Source organism: Hoplias malabaricus, chromosome X2 (assembly GCF_029633855.1).
Source record: "Hoplias malabaricus isolate fHopMal1 chromosome X2, fHopMal1.hap1, whole genome shotgun sequence".
NCBI lineage: Eukaryota > Metazoa > Chordata > Actinopteri > Characiformes > Erythrinidae > Hoplias > Hoplias malabaricus.
Window position 1 is genome coordinate 56,093,277 of NC_089819.1, and position 22,208 is coordinate 56,115,484.

At 43.3% G+C, this 22,208-nt stretch overlaps 1 long non-coding RNA gene across 1 annotated transcript; it reads left to right on the forward strand.

The window, feature by feature from the left end:
• The first annotated feature begins 5,884 nt into the window (after positions 1-5,884).
• On the forward strand, positions 5,885-21,656 carry LOC136676370 (uncharacterized). Its single transcript, XR_010796287.1, has 3 exons — positions 5,885-6,021; positions 6,142-6,181; positions 21,520-21,656. It is a non-coding gene; the product is annotated as an uncharacterized lncRNA (long non-coding RNA).
• The last annotated feature ends 552 nt before the right edge of the window (positions 21,657-22,208 follow it).

Consider the following 22,208-nt stretch of genomic DNA (forward strand, 5'->3'; position numbering starts at 1 on the left):
TTTTTTTTTTTTTTTTTTTTTTTTTTTACAAATGATTCATCACTGAATTGGGGGCTGGAGACTTTTAAAGAAAGAGAAACACTTCTTTGGTCGCGGGACCAGATATATATCAGCAACTGTGAGGCAAAGCCAGACTGAGACAATAACAACAAGATGTTTGTCAACTCTGTAAAAACCTAATGAAGTTAAACAGTAATATTTCTATAACGTTCTAGTTGATGTATAACTTCAGTAAAAATGTCTATAACATTTATCATAAAAAAAGCAACTCAGGCTCAGTTGGTGATCCTAGTTCAGTGTGTTGTGCAGTTTGTGGTGTTCAGGAACAGTCAAAACACCCAAATGAGGTGTGTGTGTGTGTGTGTGTGTGTGTGTGTGTGTGTGTGTGTGTGTGTGTGTGTGTGTGTGTGTTTGTGTGTAATAATGTTAAAATATATGTGTTATGACATAAAAAATTACCCAAAGATAGTATTATTAAAGTAGTCTATTTTGGTGTAGAGCAGATGTGTTGGACCCCCACTTCTCTGCCTCTTCCCTTTTTAGGTAGGTGTCAGACTTACTCCAAACTTTATCTTTCATAATCCTTTATTTACAAACTATTTTAAGTCACCAAATTATTATATATACATCCTGAGTTCATTATTAGTCATTGTCCTGAGGTATTTTCTGATGATGGTGTATCTTATGGCAAATCTGCACATTTTCAAATTGTTACTGTCACACTGTCTGCTCCATGCAGCACCTTTTATGTCCTTTTTCTATTCATATAAAACCACAGAGGAGATGCGAAGAGAGAAGAGACACATGCTGCGTATCCAACATTAAAACTCTGTTTATTTCTGTCGTCAGGTACGGAGAATTTAATTTAAAATATGATAGACTCTTACATATTCACTTCAGCACCAAATAATACACTCATGCTATTGTAGTGAAGTTCATTAGGGTGACGTCATGGCTATGGCCATATCCATAAAGCAGCAATATTTAAGTGCAACTTTTATAGAATTATAATTAGCCTGTAATTAATTCATTAATGCAGTGTGCATTCTAAGGTGCTCTCTTCTCTTTTTACTCATGTCTAATTTGAAGAGAGAAGAGACACATGCTGCTTATCTCTATTTGTCTGTAATCACTAATCACTAATCTAATCACTAATCTGTATTTACTTATCTAATCACTAATCTGTATTTACTTATCTAATCACTAATCTAATCACTAATCTGTAATCACTAATCGAATCACTAATATGTATTTACTTATCTAATCACTAATCTAAAAACTAATCTGTAATCACTAATCTAATCACTAATCTGTAATCACTAATCTAACACTAATATGTATACACTTATCTAATCAATAATCCAATCACTAATCTGTAATAACTAATCTAACACGAATGTGTAATCATTAATCTGTAATCACTAATCTAATCACTAATCCATAATCACTAATCTAACACTAATCTGTAATCACTTATCTAATCACTAATCTGTAATCACTTATCTAATCACTAATATGTAATCACTAATCTGTAATCACTAATCTAATCACTAATCTAATCACTAATCTGTAATCACTAATCTAACACTAATATGTATACACTTATCTAATCAATAATCCAATCACTAATCTGTAATAACTAATCTAACACGAATGTGTAATCATTAATCTGTAATCACTAATCTAATCACTAATCCATAATCACTAATCTAACACTAATCTGTAATCACTTATCTAATCACTAATCTGTAATCACTTATCTAATCACTAATATGTAATCACTAATCTGTAACCACTAATCTAATCACTAATCTGTAATCACTAATCTAACACTAATCTGTAATCACTTATCTAATCACTAATATGTAATCACTAATCTAATCACTAATCTGTAATCACTAATCTAACACTAATCTGTAATCACTTATCTAATCACTAATCTAACACTAATCTGTAATCACTAATCTAATCACTAATCTGTAATCACTAATCTAACACTAATCTGTAATCACTTATCTAATCACTAATATGTAATCACTAATCTGTAATCACTAACTTGACTAATGTGAGTGGTATGCTCCTGCTAACAGCTTACAGCACATGTCTGTGATTCTTCTTCAGGTTCTTAATAGAGAGTTTGTGTGGATTTAGTGAAACAGCGCCACCAGTGGCAGGAGCTTAGTGACAGTACAATAACTACAAATCAAAAGCAATCATGATGAAAAAATCTCGAATATCTGAGCTGCTACTCTTAGTCTTACACAGACTAATACCTGAAGATCTTGTTGGAGGGTGGGGGGCAGCCATGTTTATATTATGCTCAGAAGGGAAGCTTTGACACATCCAGGCCAGTAGGTGTCAGCTGTTTGGGAGAGTGAAGAAGAGTCGGGTGAGATGTGTGTTCTGATGTATAAGGGATGAACTCAGTGGCCATTGGGCAGATAGTTGTGTGTAATATGTGGTAATGTGGATATAAATATTTCATCAGAGGCGCTTTCTCCAGGCTTAGACTGAAATCACTCTCTCGTATCCAGCATGTATTTCCCTTCCTTCGCTCCGTAGTGTGTGTATCTGTCCGTGGGGAACTGAGGGATGAAGGAGAGGAGTAAAGGAGTGTATTAGAGGAGTGCTGCAGTAATTTGAGGCTCTTTTTTTGGTGGGAATCCCTCGGGGAAACGCGACATGGTTCCAATTACCGCAGGACAAATCTCCGAACTGAGAGTTTACATGTTTATGCAGCACATGGAAAAACACAGAAAATTAAGAAAAAAATAATACAAAATAAGAGTCCTGCCTCATTATCTTCTGCCACAGATCTGTTACTGATTATAACTCTGTGGGGAAACTGTGTGGGGGGGTTGTGTCTTGTTTAAAAATATCACATTAAGCACTGTGCATTAATGCAGAGCTCTTTATATCTGCTGATATTTACACTCATCAGCCATAACATTAAAAACATCTCATTTTTTCTATGCTCACTGTCTATTCACCCAGCTCCACTGACCACACAGGAGCACTCTGTGGTTCTACAGTTACAGACTGTCCCACAGGAAATAAAAATGGGAAAAAAGGAGATCTCCTTAATATCTCTGTATTTTTTCGTTGACACCAATGAGATCAGATGAAAGATAAATGAGGCTTTAGCATAAGTCTCCTGCTGCTCAACTGTGTCTTGAAATAAGATCTCAGTCTCCTTATGTGACTCCTCTTTTAGATTTAGATCTCAGTAAAGTCATAAAATGTGCTCAGATTTGCTGGATGAACTAAACCCTACTCTCTTCTTTATCTCTCAATCTGTTCCCAGCCTAAATAACTACTTATTTAATTGGACTGCTCCAACTCGGGCTAAGGGGGTTAAAATTACATGGCATTGGCTTGGCTCGACTCGACTCCGCTTGGCTCGGCACAGCTCAACATGCTCCTCCCTGGTCACTTTTCACTAGCACAGCTCCCACACAAAATGTATCAGGTGTCATCTCAAACCCACGTCTCTAAGGGGAACATAGGGCTTTGGAAACCACAACAACGGCGGCAGTTGTTGTTGTTGTTGTTGTTGTTTGGGACTGAACACAGCTCCGTCATCAGTTCAGACAGATCAGTAGAGTTTGTTCCTTCCTTGTTGCAGCGTCCAGCTCTCGCTGGATTCTTTCGTCGGCCACCGATCCAAGGAGCGTTTGAACTTCTTCAAAAGACCACGGCGTCATTTTACGAGCTGCCGTCGTGAGTCGGATAAAAACAAACGTGATCTCTGCTGCAGCTGGAGATTTTACAGATGGAGAGTTGGTGCTGGTCGTCTGCGCTGCGTGGCGTAGAGTGACGACTCTCTCTGGACGATCAGCGCTCTGCAAGGTTTACACGCCACGGTTTAGTCCCTACTCGACTCGCTCTGAACCACGAGAGAACAGCCACTAAACAAGAACCCGCTTCCAGGACAGGATTTGGTCAGTGGAAAAGCAAAAGGGCTGAGCATAGTTGTGTGTTCAAGAGGCCTGTCCCAAACACAATAGAGCAATTAATAATCATTAGATTTAACCCTCTCCAAACCGGTGAGTATTTACATATTTTTTTAACTTGTTTGCCTTTCTCTTTTCCATGGGCCTTTCAGCTACTACAAAGAGGGACAGGGAATTTTGGACCAGAGAGACACAACAAGATCATAATGCACGCATGTTATTCATAAGTGTTCTTTAACCCTCCTCTCCCTCGTGATTGTTTCAATGCGAGACGAGTCAATACAAAGCCACGCTGCCTCCAGTTTCAGTCAAAACTACAGGTCTGTGCTCATTTATGTTTTATGAGGATAGACAACGTGGAAATCGAGACATCATAATTTTCCTATAATTTACATTATAATACTCCCAAGTGGGAAAGACACTGCATTAACTTTAATATCTTCATTATTCTTCTTCTTCTTATAAAGAAACAGAAAAAAAAATGTTTCTTGTCGCAATCATCAACACCATCACCTCATTAATGCCCCCACTGCTGCCATCAGATCCTCACAACAATGTTCCTGTACATCTAGTATAAAGCTAGACTACGACTGTGGTACAGAGGAACACACTCCTGATTAATGCCCTTCGTTTCCGATGGTTTTTTTTTTTTTTTTCTGGGTTCACAGCATGACTCAGTGGCTCTCAGACGTCTCTATTCTTCTCAAAAATAGAGACTACAGCCCATAATACCCCAGCCCTACTCAGCTCCTGTCTTCTAATAAAAGACGGCAGTATAGAAAGAAAGAATAAAAGCCCTCTTCTTGATTTCCGCTCTCTCGGACCCGCCCACGTCCAGCGGAGACATTATTGTAATGTTCCCCCTCCATTTTTATAATTGGTGGTGAATTAATTAGTGGCTTCTCACTCTGGTCTCACTTCTCCTCCAATCAGATCGCTGTAATTACATAATGGTGCTTAAATAAAGCCTCTCTCTTGACCTCTGTGCAGCTCAGAGTCTCTTACTAAGTGAAAACATCTAATATCTCCTCTGTGAAGCAAACGCTTCTCACTCTGAGACTGCTGTATGGGAATTACAAGGTTATTCGGCCCATTACTGCACTTGATTTATGAATGAATGAATGAATGAATGAATGAAGGAAGGAACTAAATGGTACTTACACATCTACAGCACTGTTTGAGACACTTGAAGCTGATCTGTGAAGGACAGAGAGGTTTATTGAGGATGAGGACAGTCAGAAGAACAGAGAGAGTGACCATCAGGGTCACACCTGAAAATGCCCCAGAGTCTCATCCCCATTGGTGCTGTTCATTCAGTACAGTGTCCCCCTCACTGCACCCAGGCTTTGGGATCCAAACAGACCACGGGAACAGCACCCCCTGTTAGACCCAACTTTTCAACACTTCAGCACCTCCCACACTTTCCTACGAGAAGGTGGAGGAGGAGGAGGCAGTTTCCCTGAATTAAAGAGATCTTCCTGAGATTTCTGATTAAGAAATGATCTGCCAATGGAATGAGATGAAATACAAGCAAGACACATGCAGAAATCTGGTGAAAAATATGCCAAATATTCATATATTAATACATATCACAGATTTCCACTACACTTCAGAGGATTTCTCTTCCTCTAGCATTAGAGCTGAGACTTTCAGAGAAACAAGCCACAGATACCTTCTCATTTTAATCTTATTTGCAGCTGGAAATGCATCTTGTTTGCCGTGGTGAAGTGACTGTAAACACTCTCCTGACTGTCTAAATACGACCCCGGGAGATAAGCAGGACACGGCCTTGTGCTAAGTTTGGTTTTATTCCGAGAACTTATCAGAGTCTGATTAGAAAAGTGTGTAAACAAACTCTGAAGTCAATATTGTCTCTGATAAACACTGACGCTAACAGTGAAGCTCAGAAATAACAAGAACAACAACTGCAACAGTAGCACACAGGCAGATCTCAGACGTGTGTCTCGGGTGTGTCTCAGCACCTCTTCGCAGGCTCATAACTCTGGATGTGAGGAGTGTACGGTCTGGTGATGAGACGGAGTGGAGAGGGCAGATTCTACACATTCAGGTATTAAAAATATATTAATAATGAACTGTTACCGACCCCAGTGGGTTATTGTGAGTTCTGATTGTGCAGTGTAACTTTAGTAGTGTTTAGTTTTATGCTCGTATTGTTTTGGTTTTCCAGCTGCAGGTGAGCAGAGTGGATGGTGTGGGTGGAGTTAGAGGTGAGATACACACACACGCTAAATCATGCATGAAGGTGTAGGTGTTCAGACACTTCGAAATAACTTCTTCATCTCTAATTCTGAACAGAGCGAAGGGTTAATCCAGGACCAGAGAAGGGCTTTATTATAAAGGGTTAATTATAAATATTTTATTTAATCCAAAGTGTGAAAATATTTAAATAAAAGGACAGTTTGTCCAAAATTAACAGCAACAATGAGCTTCTTTTATACAGTGATAGGAAACACAGTGAGCTCCAGTTAAACTGTCACCAATTAGGGCCTTTACAGATTTAGGGGCGAGATTATTTTTTTTTCCTTTTGTATTATTATTATTATAATCAGAGTGATGATGTCTTCTGGCGCCTGTCCTCAAACCAGGCCCCACATCTGTGGCTTTTTAAAAGTGTTAAACTAAAATTTAAACCTCTAACTAAAGTCACATAAAGACCCTCAGGGTTCACATTTTTATGGCAGTTCACCTAAGACTAAAGGCCAAGTGCTTTTTTTTGAGCAGGCATTTCCTCTGGCCTCCCTTACAGGAAACGTTAGGACCCCTGGGACCGCCCCCTTCAGCTGAAATATGACTGTAAATGTCTCTGTGGGTTAAAGACGTAAAGATAAGTCACTGTGAAATAAATTGTGTTTATTGCAGAAATCTGGACATTTCTAACTTTTTAACCTTTAACTCTGGAGCTCAGCCCCTGCCTCAGATCATTTTTCCTGTTTATTTTTACATTTTGTTCTATCTTCACTTTCATTTTAAATATTGCTTGTAATTGTTACAGTGTTTACCCTTTTATATTTTATGACCTTGGTCTAACAGAAACTGTGTAAAGCACTCTGAGATGCACTTTTATGCATGTATGAAAGGTGCTGTACATAGATATATTACTTTAATTATGCCCTGCCTGCACAGAGCTGAATATTGTTTTAAGATTTTCCTCCTTCGGCTGCATTATCACCCCAGTCCAGTAGGGGGCCATAGTACCTCTTATAGAGAGACACCAAAACACCATGAAGCCTGAGAGAAACAGAAGTTTAATCCCAAATCACTCCATCCTCCCTCTGTAGTGCACTACACACTGAACGACTGAATCTAGATGTTAACACTGCAGTATATATTTCTAACACACACCATTTCTATTTATTCATCTGTGTGAATCTGAACTCTAGTGCAGTCTGTGTGTGTACAGTGTAGTTTGTGACTGATGTAGTTCACTGTAGAGGGAGGGAGGAGCTGCGTGTGTACAGTGTAGTTTGTGACTGATGTAGTTCACTGTAGAGGGAGTGAGGAGCTGTGTGTGTACAGTGTAGTTTGTGACTGATGTAGTTCACTGTAGAGGGAGGGAGGAGCTGTGTGTGTACAGTGTAGTTTGTGACTGATGTAGTTCACTGTAGAGGGAGTGAGGAGCTGTGTGTGTACAGTGTAGTTTGTGACTGATGTAGTTCACTGTAGAGGGAGGGAGGAGCTGTGTGTGTACAGTGTAGTTTGTGACTGATGTAGTTCACTGTAGAGGGAGTGAGGAGCTGTGTGTGTACAGTGTAGTTTGTGACTGATGTAGTTCACTGTAGAGGGAGAGAGGAACTGTGTGTGTACAGTGTAGTTTATGACTGATGTAGTTCACTGTAGAGGGAGGGAGGAGCTGTGTGTGTACAGTGTAGTTTGTGACTGATGTAGTTTACTGTAGAGGGAGGGAGGAGCTGTGTGTGTACAGTGTAGTTTGTGACTGATGTAGTTCACTGTAGAGGGAGTGAGGAGTTGTGTGTGTACAGTGTAGTTTGTGACTGATGTAGTTCACTGTAGAGGGAGAGAGAAGCTGTGTGTGTACAGTGTAGTTTATGACTGATGTAGTTCACTGTAGAGTCAGGGAGGAGCTATGTGTGTACAGTGTAGTTTGTGACTGATGTAGTTCACTGTAGAGGGAGTGAGGAGCTGTGTGTGTACAGTGTAGTTTGTGACTGATGTAGTTCACTGTAGAAGGAGAGAGGAGCTGTGTGTGTACAGTGTAGTTTATGACTGATGTAGTTCACTGTAGAAGGAGCGAGGAGCTGTGTGTGTACAGTGTAGTTTATGACTGATGTAGTTCACTGTAGAGGGAGTGAGGAGCTGTGTGTGTACAGTGTAGTTTATTACTGATGTAGTTCACTGTAGAGGGAGCGAGGAGCTGTGTGTGTACAGAGTAGTTTATGACTGATGTAGTTCACTGTAGAGTGAGAGAGGACCTGTGTGTGTACAGTGTAGTTTATTACTGATGTAGTTCACTGTAGAGGGAGGGAGGAGCTGTGTGTGTACAGTGTAGTTTATGACTGATGTAGTTCACGGTAGAGGGAGAGAGGAGCTGTGTGTGTACAGTGTAGTTTATTACTGATGTAATTCACTGTAGAGGGAGAGAGGACCTGTGTGTGTACAGTGTAGTTTATGACTGATGTAGTTCACTGTAGAGGGAGCGAGGAGCTGTGTGTGTACAGTGTAGTTTATGACTGATGTAGTTCACTGTAGAGGGAGGGAGGAGCTGTGTGTGTACAGTGTAGTTTATGACTGATGTAGTTCACGGTAGAGGGAGAGAGGAGATTTGTGTACAGTGTAGTTTATGACTGATGTAGTTCACTGTAGAGGGAGAGAGGAGCTGTGTGTGTACAGTGTAGTTTATGACTGATGTAGTTCACTGTAGAAGGAGCGAGGAGTTGTGTGTGTACAGTGTAGTTTGTGACTGATGTAGTTCACTGTAGAGGGAGAGAGAAGCTGTGTGTGTACAGTGTAGTTTATGACTGATGTAGTTCACTGTAGAGTCAGGGAGGAGCTATGTGTGTACAGTGTAGTTTGTGACTGATGTAGTTCACTGTAGAGGGAGTGAGGAGCTGTGTGTGTACAGTGTAGTTTGTGACTGATGTAGTTCACTGTAGAAGGAGAGAGGAGCTGTGTGTGTACAGTGTAGTTTATGACTGATGTAGTTCACTGTAGAAGGAGCGAGGATCTGTGTGTGTACAGTGTAGTTTATGACTGATGTAGTTCACTGTAGAGGGAGTGAGGAGCTGTGTGTGTACAGTGTAGTTTATTACTGATGTAGTTCACTGTAGAGGGAGCGAGGAGCTGTGTGTGTACAGAGTAGTTTATGACTGATGTAGTTCACTGTAGAGTGAGAGAGGACCTGTGTGTGTACAGTGTAGTTTATTACTGATGTAGTTCACTGTAGAGGGAGGGAGGACCTGTGTGTGTACAGTGTAGTTTATGACTGATGTAGTTCACGGTAGAGGGAGAGAGGAGCTGTGTGCGTACAGTGTAGTTTATTACTGATGTAATTCACTGTAGAGGGAGAGAGGACCTGTGTGTGTACAGTGTAGTTTATGACTGATGTAGTTCACTGTAGAGGGAGCGAGGAGCTGTGTGTGTACAGTGTAGTTTATGACTGATGTAGTTCACTGTAGAAGGAGCGAGGAGCTGTGTGTGTACAGTGTAGTTTATTACTGATGTAGTTCACTGTAGAGGGAGGGAGGACCTGTGTGTGTACAGTGTAGTTTATGACTGATGTAGTTCACGGTAGAGGGAGAGAGGAGCTGTGTGTGTACAGTGTAGTTTATTACTGATGTAATTCACTGTAGAGGGAGAGAGGACCTGTGTGTGTACAGTGTAGTTTATGACTGATGTAGTTCACTGTAGAGGGAGCGAGGAGCTGTGTGTGTACAGTGTAGTTTATGACTGATGTAGTTCACTGTAGAAGGAGCGAGGAGCTGTGTGTGTACAGTGTAGTTTATGACTGATGTAGTTCACTGTAGAGGGAGTGAGGAGCTGTGTGTGTACAGAGTAGTTTATGACTGATGTAGTTCACTGTAGAGTGAGAGAGGACCTGTGTGTGTACAGTGTAGTTTATTACTGATGTAGTTCACTGTAGAGGGAGGGAGGACCTGTGTGTGTACAGTGTAGTTTATGACTGATGTAGTTCACGGTAGAGGGAGAGAGGAGCTGTGTGTGTACAGTGTAGTTTATTACTGATGTAATTCACTGTAGAGGGAGAGAGGACCTGTGTGTGTACAGTGTAGTTTATGACTGATGTAGTTCACTGTATAGGGAGCGAGGAGCTGTGTGTGTACAGTGTAGTTTATGACTGATGTAGTTCACTGTAGAAGGAGCGAGGAGCTGTGTGTGTACAGTGTAGTTTATGACTGATGTAGTTCACTGTAGAGGGAGTGAGGAGCTGTGTGTGTACAGTGTAGTTTATTACTGATGTAGTTCACTGTAGAGGGAGTGAGGAGCTGTGTGTGTACAGAGTAGTTTATGACTGATGTAGTTCACTGTAGAGTGAGAGAGGACCTGTGTGTGTACAGTGTAGTTTATTACTGATGTAGTTCACTGTAGAGGGAGGGAGGAGCTGTGTGTGTACAGTGTAGTTTATGACTGATGTAGTTCACGGTAGAGCGAGAGAGGAGCTGTGTGTGTACAGTGTAGTTTATTACTGATGTAATTCACTGTAGAGGGAGAGAGGACCTGTGTGTGTACAGTGTAGTTTATGACTGATGTAGTTCACTGTAGAGGGAGCGAGGAGCTGTGTGTGTACAGTGTAGTTTATGACTGATGTAGTTCACTGTAGAGGGAGGGAGGAGCTGTGTGTGTACAGTGTAGTTTATGACTGATGTAGTTCACGGTAGAGGGAGAGAGGAGCTTTGTGTACAGTGTAGTTTATGACTGATGTAGTTCACGGTAGAGGGAAAGAGGAGCTGTGTGTGTACAGTGTAGTTTATGGCTGATGTAGTTCACTGTAGAGGGAGCGAGGAGATGTGTGTGTACAGTGTAGTTTATGACTGATGTAGTTCACTGTAGAGGGAGCGAGGAGCTGTGTGTGTACAGTGTAGTTTATGACTGATGTAGTTCACTGTAGAGGGAGCAAGGAGCTGTGTGTGTACAGTGTACTTTATGACTGATGTAGTTCACTGTAGAGGGAGAGAGGAGCTGTGTGTGTACAGTGTAGTTTATGACTGATGTAGTTCACTGTAGAGGGAGGGAGGAGCTGTGTGTGCACAGTGTAGTTTATGACTGATGTAGTTCACGGTAGAGGGAGAGAGGAGCTGTGTGTGTACAGTGTAGTTTATGACTGATGTAGTTCACAGTAGAGGGAGAGAGGAGCTGTGTGTGTACAGTGTAGTTTGTGACTGATGTAGTTCACGGTAGAGGGAGAGAGGAGCTGTGTGTGTACAGTGTAGTTTATGACTGATGTAGTTCACTGTAGAGGGAGCGAGGAGATGTGTGTGTACAGTGTAGTTTATGACTGATGTAGTTCACTGTAGAGGGAGCGAGGAGCTGTGTGTGTACAGTGTAGTTTATGGCTGATGTAGTTCACTGTAGAGGGAGCAAGGAGCTGTGTGTGTACAGTGTAGTTTATGACTGATGTAGTTCACTGTAGAGGGAGAGAGGAGCTGTGTGTGTACAGTGTAGTTTATGACTGATGTAGTTCACGGTAGAGGGAGAGAGGAGCTGTGTGTGTACAGTGTAGTTTATGACTGATGTAGTTCACGGTAGAGGGAGAGGGGAGCTGTGTGTGTACAGTGTAGTTTATGACTGATGTAGTTCACTGTATAGGGAGCGAGGAGCTGTGTGTGTACAGTGTAGTTTGAGACTGATGTAGTTCAATGTAGAGGGAGCGAGGAGCTGTGTGTGTACAGTGTAGTTTGTGACTGATGTAGTTCACTGTAGAGGGAGCGAGGAGCTGTGTGTGTACAGTGTAGTTTGTGACTGATGTAGTTCACTGTAGAGGGAGCAAGGAGCTGTGTGTGTACAGTGTAGTTTGTGACTGATGTAGTTCACTGTAGAGGGAGAGAGGAGCTGTGTGTGTACAGTGTAGTTTGTGACTGATATAGTTCAGTGTAGAGGGAGAGAGGAGCTGTGTGTGTACAGTGTAGTTTATGACTGATGTAGTTCACTGTAGAGGGAGGGAGGAGCTGTGTGTGTACAGTGTAGTTTGTGACTGATGTAGTTCACTGTAGAGGGAGAGAGGAGCTGTGTGTGTACAGTGTAGTTTGTGACTGATGTAGTTCACTGTAGAGGGAGAGAGGACCTGTGTGTGTACAGTGTAGTTTATTACTGATGTAGTTCACTGTAGAGGGAGAGAGGAGCTGTGTGTGTACAGTGTAGTTTGTGACTGATGTAGTTCACTGTAGAGGGAGCGAGGAGCTGTGTGTGTACAGTGTAGTTTGTGACTGATGTAGTTCACTGTAGAGGGAGAGAGGACCTGTGTGTGTACAGTGTAGTTTATTACTGATGTAGTTCACTGTAGAGGGAGGGAGGAGCTGTGTGTGTACAGTGTAGTTTATGACTGATGTAGTTCACTGTAGAAGGAGCGAGGAGCTGTGTGTGTACAGTGTAGTTTGTGACTGATGTAGTTCACTGTAGAGGGAGAGAGGACCTGTGTGTGTACAGTGTAGTTTGTGACTGACGTAGTTCACTGTAGAGGGAGAGAGGACCTGTGTGTGTACAGTGTAGTTTGTGACTGACGTAGTTCACTGTAGAGGGAGAGAGGAGCTGTGTGTGCACAGTGTAGTTTATGACTGATGTAGTTCACTGTAGAAGGAGCGAGGAGCTGTGTGTGTACAGTGTAGTTTGTGACTGATGTAGTTCACTGTAGAGGGAGAGAGGACCTGTGTGTGTACAGTGTAGTTTGTGACTGACGTAGTTCACTGTAGAGGGAGGGAGGAGCTGTGTGTGCACAGTGTAGTTTATGACTGATGTAGTTCACGGTAGAGGGAGAGAGGACCTGTGTGTGTACAGTGTAGTTTGTGACTGACGTAGTTCACTGTAGAGGGAGGGAGGAGCTGTGTGTGCACAGTGTAGTTTATGACTGATGTAGTTCAGTGTAGAGGGAGAGAGGAGCTGTGTGTGTACAGTGTAGTTTATGACTGATGTAGTTCACTGTAGAGGGAGGGAGGAGCTGTGTGTGTACAGTGTAGTTTGTGACTGATGTAGTTCACTGTAGAGGGAGAGAGGAGCTGTGTGTGTACAGTGTAGTTTGTGACTGATGTAGTTCACTGTAGAGGGAGAGAGGACCTGTGTGTGTACAGTGTAGTTTATTACTGATGTAGTTCACTGTAGAGGGAGAGAGGAGCTGTGTGTGTACAGTGTAGTTTGTGACTGATGTAGTTCACTGTAGAGGGAGCGAGGAGCTGTGTGTGTACAGTGTAGTTTGTGACTGATGTAGTTCACTGTAGAGGGAGAGAGGACCTGTGTGTGTACAGTGTAGTTTATTACTGATGTAGTTCACTGTAGAGGGAGGGAGGAGCTGTGTGTGTACAGTGTAGTTTATGACTGATGTAGTTCACTGTAGAAGGAGCGAGGAGCTGTGTGTGTACAGTGTAGTTTGTGACTGATGTAGTTCACTGTAGAGGGAGAGAGGACCTGTGTGTGTACAGTGTAGTTTGTGACTGACGTAGTTCACTGTAGAGGGAGAGAGGACCTGTGTGTGTACAGTGTAGTTTGTGACTGACGTAGTTCACTGTAGAGGGAGGGAGGAGCTGTGTGTGCACAGTGTAGTTTATGACTGATGTAGTTCACGGTAGAGGGAGAGAGGAGCTGTGTGTGTACAGTGTAGTTTATGACTGATGTAGTTCACAGTAGAGGGAGAGAGGAGCTGTGTGTGTACAGTGTAGTTTGTGACTGATGTAGTTCACGGTAGAGGGAGAGAGGAGCTGTGTGTGTACAGTGTAGTTTATGACTGATGTAGTTCACTGTAGAGGGAGCGAGGAGATGTGTGTGTACAGTGTAGTTTATGACTGATGTAGTTCACTGTAGAGGGAGCGAGGAGCTGTGTGTGTACAGTGTAGTTTATGGCTGATGTAGTTCACTGTAGAGGGAGCAAGGAGCTGTGTGTGTACAGTGTAGTTTATGACTGATGTAGTTCACTGTAGAGGGAGAGAGGAGCTGTGTGTGTACATTGTAGTTTATGACTGATGTAGTTCACGGTAGAGGGAGAGAGGAGCTGTGTGTGTACAGTGTAGTTTATGACTGATGTAGTTCACGGTAGAGGGAGAGGGGAGCTGTGTGTTTACAGTGTAGTTTATGACTGATGTAGTTCACTGTATAGGGAGCGAGGAGCTGTGTGTGTACAGTGTAGTTTGTGACTGATGTAGTTCAATGTAGAGGGAGCGAGGAGCTGTGTGTGTACAGTGTAGTTTGTGACTGATGTAGTTCACTGTAGAGGGAGCGAGGAGCTGTGTGTGTACAGTGTAGTTTGTGACTGATGTAGTTCACTGTAGAGGGAGCAAGGAGCTGTGTGTGTACAGTGTAGTTTGTGACTGATGTAGTTCACTGTAGAGGGAGAGAGGAGCTGTGTGTGTACAGTGTAGTTTGTGACTGATATAGTTCAGTGTAGAGGGAGAGAGGAGCTGTGTGTGTACAGTGTAGTTTATGACTGATGTAGTTCACTGTAGAGGGAGGGAGGAGCTGTGTGTGTACAGTGTAGTTTGTGACTGATGTAGTTCACTGTAGAGGGAGAGAGGAGCTGTGTGTGTACAGTGTAGTTTGTGACTGATGTAGTTCACTGTAGAGGGAGAGAGGACCTGTGTGTGTACAGTGTAGTTTATTACTGATGTAGTTCACTGTAGAGGGAGAGAGGAGCTGTGTGTGTACAGTGTAGTTTGTGACTGATGTAGTTCACTGTAGAGGGAGAGAGGACCTGTGTGTGTACAGTGTAGTTTGTGACTGACGTAGTTCACTGTAGAGGGAGAGAGGACCTGTGTGTGTACAGTGTAGTTTGTGACTGACGTAGTTCACTGTAGAGGGAGTGAGGAGCTGTGTGTGTACAGTGTAGTTTATGTCTGATGTAGTTCACTGTAGAGGCCGCGAGGAGCTGTGTGTGTACAGTGTAGTTTATGACTGATGTAGTTCACTGTAGAGGGAGAGAGGAGCTGTGTGTGTACAGTGTAGTTTATGACTGATGTAGTTCACTGTAGAGGGAGAGAGGAGCTGTGTGTGTACAGTGTAGTTTATGACTGATGTAGTTCACTGTAGAGGGAGTGAGGAGCTGTGTGTGTACAGTGTAGTTTATGACTGATGTAGTTCACTGTAGACGGAGAGAGGACCTGTGTGTGTACAGTGTAGTTTGTGACTGACGTAGTTCACTGTAGAGGGAGCGAGGAGCTGTGTGTGTACAGTGTAGTTTATGACTGATGTAGTTCACTGTAGAGGGAGTGAGGAGTTGTGTGTGTACAGTGTAGTTTATGACTGATGTAGTTCACTGTAGAGGGAGCGAGGAGCTGTGTGTGTACAGTGTAGTTTATGACTGATGTAGTTCACTGTAGAGGGAGAGAGGACCTGTGTGTGTACAGTGTAGTTTATGACTGATGTAGTTCACTGTAGAGGGAGTGAGGAGCTGTGTGTGTACAGTGTAGTTTGTGACTGATGTAGTTCACTGTAGAGGGAGAGAGGACCTGTGTGTGTACAGTGTAGTTTGTGACTGACGTAGTTCACTGTAGAGGGAGCGAGGAGCTGTGTGTGTACAGTGTAGTTTGTGACTGATGTAGTTCACTGTAGAGGGAGAGAGGAACTGTGTGTGTACAGTGTAGTTTATGACTGATGTAGTTCACTGTAGAGGGAGGGAGGAGCTGTGTGTGTACAGTGTAGTTTGTGACTGATGTAGTTCACTGTAGAGGGAGGGAGGAGCTGTGTGTGTACAGTGTAGTTTATGACTGATGTAGTTCACTGTAGAGGGAGCGAGGAGCTGTGTGTGTACAGTGTAGTTTATGACTGATGTAGTTCACTGTAGAGGGAGAGAGGACCTGTGTGTGTACAGTGTAGTTTATGACTGATGTAGTTCACTGTAGAGGGAGAGAGGACCTGTGTGTGTACAGTGTAGTTTGTGACTGATGTAGTTCACTGTAGAGGGAGGGAGGAGCTGTGTGTGTACAGTGTAGTTTGTGACTGATGTAGTTCACTGTAGAGGGAGAGAGAAGCTGTGTGTGTACAGTGTAGTTTATGACTGATGTAGTTCACTGTAGAGTCAGGGAGGAGCTATGTGTGTACAGTGTAGTTTGTGACTGATGTAGTTCACTGTAGAGGGAGTGAGGAGCTGTGTGTGTACAGTGTAGTTTGTGACTGATGTAGTTCACTGTAGAAGGAGAGAGGAGCTGTGTGTGTACAGTGTAGTTTATGACTGATGTAGTTCACTGTAGAAGGAGCGAGGAGCTGTGTGTGTACAGTGTAGTTTATGACTGATGTAGTTCACTGTAGAGGGAGTGAGGAGCTCTGTGTGTACAGTGTAGTTTATTACTGATGTAGTTCACTGTAGAGGGAGCGAGGAGCTGTGTGTGTACAGAGTAGTTTATGACTGATGTAGTTCACTGTAGAGTGAGAGAGGACCTGTGTGTGTACAGTGTAGTTTATTACTGATGTAGTTCACTGTAGAGGGAGGGAGGAGCTGTGTGTGTACAGTGTAGTTTATGACTGATGTAGTTCACGGTAGAGGGAGAGAGGAGGTGTGGGTGTACAGTGTAGTTTATTACTGATGTAATTCACTGTAGAGGGAGAGAGGACCTGTGTGTGTACAGTGTAGTTTATGACTGATGTAGTTCACTGTAGAGGGAGCGAGGAGCTGTGTGTGTACAGTGTAGTTTATGACTGATGTAGTTCACTGTAGAGGGAGGGAGGAGCTGTGTGTGTACAGTGTAGTTTATGACTGATGTAGTTCACGGTAGAGGGAGAGATGAGATTTGTGTACAGTGTAGTTTATGACTGATGTAGTTCACTGTAGAGGGAGAGAGGAGCTGTGTGTGTACAGTGTAGTTCATGACTGATGTAGTTCACTGTAGAAGGAGCGAGGAGTTGTGTGTGTACAGTGTAGTTTGTGACTGATGTAGTTCACTGTAGAGGGAGAGAGAAGCTGTGTGTGTACAGTGTAGTTTTTGACTGATGTAGTTCACTGTAGAGTCAGGGAGGAGCTATGTGTGTACAGTGTAGTTTGTGACTGATGTAGTTCACTGTAGAGGGAGTGAGGAGCTGTGTGTGTACAGTGTAGTTTGTGACTGATGTAGTTCACTGTAGAGGGAGAGAGAAGCTGTGTGTGTACAGTGTAGTTTATGACTGATGTAGTTCACTGTAGAGTCAGGGAGGAGCTATGTGTGTACAGTGTAGTTTGTGACTGATGTAGTTCACTGTAGAGGGAGTGAGGAGCTGTGTGTGTACAGTGTAGTTTGTGACTGATGTAGTTCACTGTAGAAGGAGAGAGGAGCTGTGTGTGTACAGTGTAGTTTATGACTGATGTAGTTCACTGTAGAAGGAGCGAGGAGCTGTGTGTGTACAGTGTAGTTTATGACTGATGTAGTTCACTGTAGAGGGAGTGAGGAGCTCTGTGTGTACAGTGTAGTTTATTACTGATGTAGTTCACTGTAGAGGGAGCGAGGAGCTGTGTGTGTACAGAGTAGTTTATGACTGATGTAGTTCACTGTAGAGTGAGAGAGGACCTGTGTGTGTACAGTGTAGTTTATTACTGATGTAGTTCACTGTAGAGGGAGGGAGGAGCTGTGTGTGTACAGTGTAGTTTATGACTGATGTAGTTCACGGTAGAGGGAGAGAGGAGGTGTGGGTGTACAGTGTAGTTTATTACTGATGTAATTCACTGTAGAGGGAGAGAGGACCTGTGTGTGTACAGTGTAGTTTATGACTGATGTAGTTCACTGTAGAGGGAGCGAGGAGCTGTGTGTGTACAGTGTAGTTTATGACTGATGTAGTTCACTGTAGAGGGAGGGAGGAGCTGTGTGTGTACAGTGTAGTTTATGACTGATGTAGTTCACGGTAGAGGGAGAGATGAGATTTGTGTACAGTGTAGTTTATGACTGATGTAGTTCACTGTAGAGGGAGAGAGGAGCTGTGTGTGTACAGTGTAGTTCATGACTGATGTAGTTCACTGTAGAAGGAGCGAGGAGTTGTGTGTGTACAGTGTAGTTTGTGACTGATGTAGTTCACTGTAGAGGGAGAGAGAAGCTGTGTGTGTACAGTGTAGTTTTTGACTGATGTAGTTCACTGTAGAGTCAGGGAGGAGCTATGTGTGTACAGTGTAGTTTGTGACTGATGTAGTTCACTGTAGAGGGAGTGAGGAGCTGTGTGTGTACAGTGTAGTTTGTGACTGATGTAGTTCACTGTAGAAGGAGAGAGGAGCTGTGTGTGTACAGTGTAGTTTATGACTGATGTAGTTCACTGTAGAAGGAGCGAGGAGCTGTGTGTGTACAGTGTAGTTTATGACTGATGTAGTTCACTGTAGAGGGAGTGAGGAGCTGTGTGTGTACAGTGTAGTTTATTACTGATGTAGTTCACTGTAGAGGGAGCGAGGAGCTGTGTGTGTACAGAGTAGTTTATGACTGATGTAGTTCACTGTAGAGTGAGAGAGGACCTGTGTGTGTACAGTGTAGTTTATTACTGATGTAGTTCACTGTAGAGGGAGGGAGGACCTGTGTGTGTACAGTGTAGTTTATGACTGATGTAGTTCACGGTAGAGGGAGAGAGGAGCTGTGTGTGTACAGTGTAGTTTATTACTGATGTAATTCACTGTAGAGGGAGCGAGGAGCTGTGTGTGTACAGTGTAGTTTATGACTGATGTAGTTCACTGTAGAGGGAGGGAGGAGCTGTGTGTGTACAGTGTAGTTTATGACTGATGTAGTTCACGGTAGAGGGAGAGAGGAGATTTGTGTACAGTGTAGTTTATGACTGATGTAGTTCACTGTAGAGGGAGAGAGGAGCTGTGTGTGTACAGTGTAGTTTATGACTGATGTAGTTCACTGTAGAGGGAGGGAGGAGCTGTGTGTGTACAGTGTAGTTTGTGACTGATGTAGTTCACTGTATAGGGAGCGAGGAGCTGTGTGTGTACAGTGTAGTTTATTACTGATGTAGTTCACTGTAGAGGGAGCGAGGAGCTGTGTGTGTACAGAGTAGTTTATGACTGATGTAGTTCACTGTAGAGTGAGAGAGGACCTGTGTGTGTACAGTGTAGTTTATTACTGATGTAGTTCACTGTAGAGGGAGGGAGGACCTGTGTGTGTACAGTGTAGTTTATGACTGATGTAGTTCACGGTAGAGGGAGAGAGGAGCTGTGTGTGTACAGTGTAGTTTATTACTGATGTAATTCACTGTAGAGGGAGTGAGGAGCTGTGTGTGTACAGAGTAGTTTATGACTGATGTAGTTCACTGTAGAGTGAGAGAGGACCTGTGTGTGTACAGTGTAGTTTATTACTGATGTAGTTCACTGTAGAGGGAGGGAGGAGCTGTGTGTGTACAGTGTAGTTTATGACTGATGTAGTTCACGGTAGAGGGAGAGAGGAGCTGTGTGTGTACAGTGTAGTTTATTACTGATGTAATTCACTGTAGAGGGAGAGAGGACCTGTGTGTGTACAGTGTAGTTTATGACTGATGTAGTTCACTGTAGAGGGAGCGAGGAGCTGTGTGTGTACAGTGTAGTTTATGACTGATGTAGTTCACTGTAGAGGGAGGGAGGAGCTGTGTGTGTACAGTGTAGTTTATGACTGATGTAGTTCACGGTAGAGGGAGAGAGGAGCTTTGTGTACAGTGTAGTTTATGACTGATGTAGTTCACTGTAGAGGGAGGGAGGAGCTGTGTGTGTACAGTGTAGTTTATGACTGATGTAGTTCACTGTAGAAGGAGCGAGGAGCTGTGTGTGTACAGTGTAGTTTGTGACTGATGTAGTTCACTGTAGAGGGAGAGAGGACCTGTGTGTGTACAGTGTAGTTTGTGACTGACGTAGTTCACTGTAGAGGGAGAGAGGACCTGTGTGTGTACAGTGTAGTTTGTGACTGACGTAGTTCACTGTAGAGGGAGTGAGGAGCTGTGTGTGTACAGTGTAGTTTATGACTGATGTAGTTCACTGTAGAGGCCGCGAGGAGCTGTGTGTGTACAGTGTAGTTTATGACTGATGTAGTTCACTGTAGAGGGAGAGAGGAGCTGTGTGTGTACAGTGTAGTTTATGACTGATGTAGTTCACTGTAGAGGGAGTGAGGAGCTGTGTGTGTACAGTGTAGTTTATGACTGATGTAGTTCACTGTAGAGGGAGAGAGGACCTGTGTGTGTACAGTGTAGTTTGTGACTGACGTAGTTCACTGTAGAGGGAGCGAGGAGCTGTGTGTGTACAGTGTAGTTTATGACTGATGTAGTTCACTGTAGAGGGAGTGAGGAGCTGTGTGTGTACAGTGTAGTTTATGACTGATGTAGTTCACTGTAGAGGGAGCAAGGAGCTGTGTGTGTACAGTGTAGTTTATGACTGATGTAGTTCACTGTAGAGGGAGAGAGGACCTGTGTGTGTACAGTGTAGTTTATGACTGATGTAGTTCACTGTAGAGGGAGTGAGGAGCTGTGTGTGTACAGTGTAGTTTATGACTGATGTAGTTCACTGTAGAGGGAGAGAGGACCTGTGTGTGTACAGTGTAGTTTGTGACTGACGTAGTTCACTGTAGATGGAGCGAGGAGCTGTGTGTGTACAGTGTAGTTTATGACTGATGTAGTTCACTGTAGAGGGAGTGAGGAGCTGTGTGTGTACTGTGTAGTTTATGACTGATGTAGTTCACTGTAGAGGCCGCGAGGAGCTGTGTGTGTACAGTGTAGCTTATGACTGATGTAGTTCACTGTAGAGGGAGAGAGGAGCTGTGTGTGTACAGTGTAGTTTATGACTGATGTAGTTCACTGTAGAGGCCGCGAGGAGCTGTGTGTGTACAGTGTAGTTTATGACTGATGTAGTTCACTGTAGAGGGAGAGAGGAGCTGTGTGTGTACAGTGTAGTTTATGACTGATGTAGTTCACTGTAGAGGGAGTGAGGAGCTGTGTGTGTACAGTGTAGTTTATGACTGATGTAGTTCACTGTAGAGGGAGAGAGGACCTGTGTGTGTACAGTGTAGTTTGTGACTGATGTAGTTCACTGTAGAGGGAGCGAGGAGCTGTGTGTGTACAGTGTAGTTTATGACTGATGTAGTTCACTGTAGAGGGAGTGAGGAGCTGTGTGTTTACAGTGTAGTTTATGACTGATGTAGTTCACTGTAGAGGCCGCGAGGAGCTGTGTCAGTTTCAGAGAGAGACTCACGTCAGCGTTTCAGAAAAGATCAGTTTTGCCCTTAAACCTAAACACAACCCAATTGACGATCATGGAGTTTTTGGTTGAAGGAAACGTGCAGCTAATCTAGGTAATACGGTAATACACAGAGAGAGAGGAGGAGCAGAGATGGATGTGGACAGAGGAGACAGAGGGGAGGAACTTTAATTTGTTTTTTCAGGCGTCTCCTCGGCTTGAAACGTTCGCTGATGAAAGGCTCGTTTTCTTTTTTAGTTTGAAATGAATCTGTAGCTTGTTCCCTGTGATGTTTAGATCAATATCTGCTCAGAACAACAGGAAACAACAAATCCTCAGACACTTCGCCCTCTGACAGGCCACGATTAAGAGATAAACGCAGGGGAGAGGTGTAAGGACAGAGCTGTGGTCACTGCTCAGGACCAGAACCCAGTATTTATATTTTGTTTATTGTATTTATGTTGATATTTTGTGTTTTCTTTATTCTGGTTTCGTCTGAGATGGTTGCAGTGTACATTTGGATCTTCCTCAGCAGCTCAGTCCAGCATTATCTTCACTAGCAGCAGATGTATTCTGTTCATCAGACTCAACACGCTCTGAGGAGAACACTAACCTCTGTTTATCAGACTCAACACGCTCAGAGGAGAACACTAACCTCTGTTCATCAGACTCAACACGCTCAGAGGAGAACACTAACCTCTGTTCATCAGACTCAACACGCTCAGAGGAGAACACTAACCTCTGTTCATCAGACTCAACACGCTCGGAGGAGAACACTAACCTCTGTTCATCAGACTCAACACGCTCAGAGGAGAACACTAACCTCTGTTCATCAGACTCAACACGCTCAGAGGAGAACACTAACCTCTGTTCATCAGACTCAACACGCTTGGAGGAGAACACTAACCTCTGTTCATCAGACTCAACACGCTCGGAGGAGAACACTAACCTCTGTTCATCAGACTCAACACGCTCGGAGGAGAACA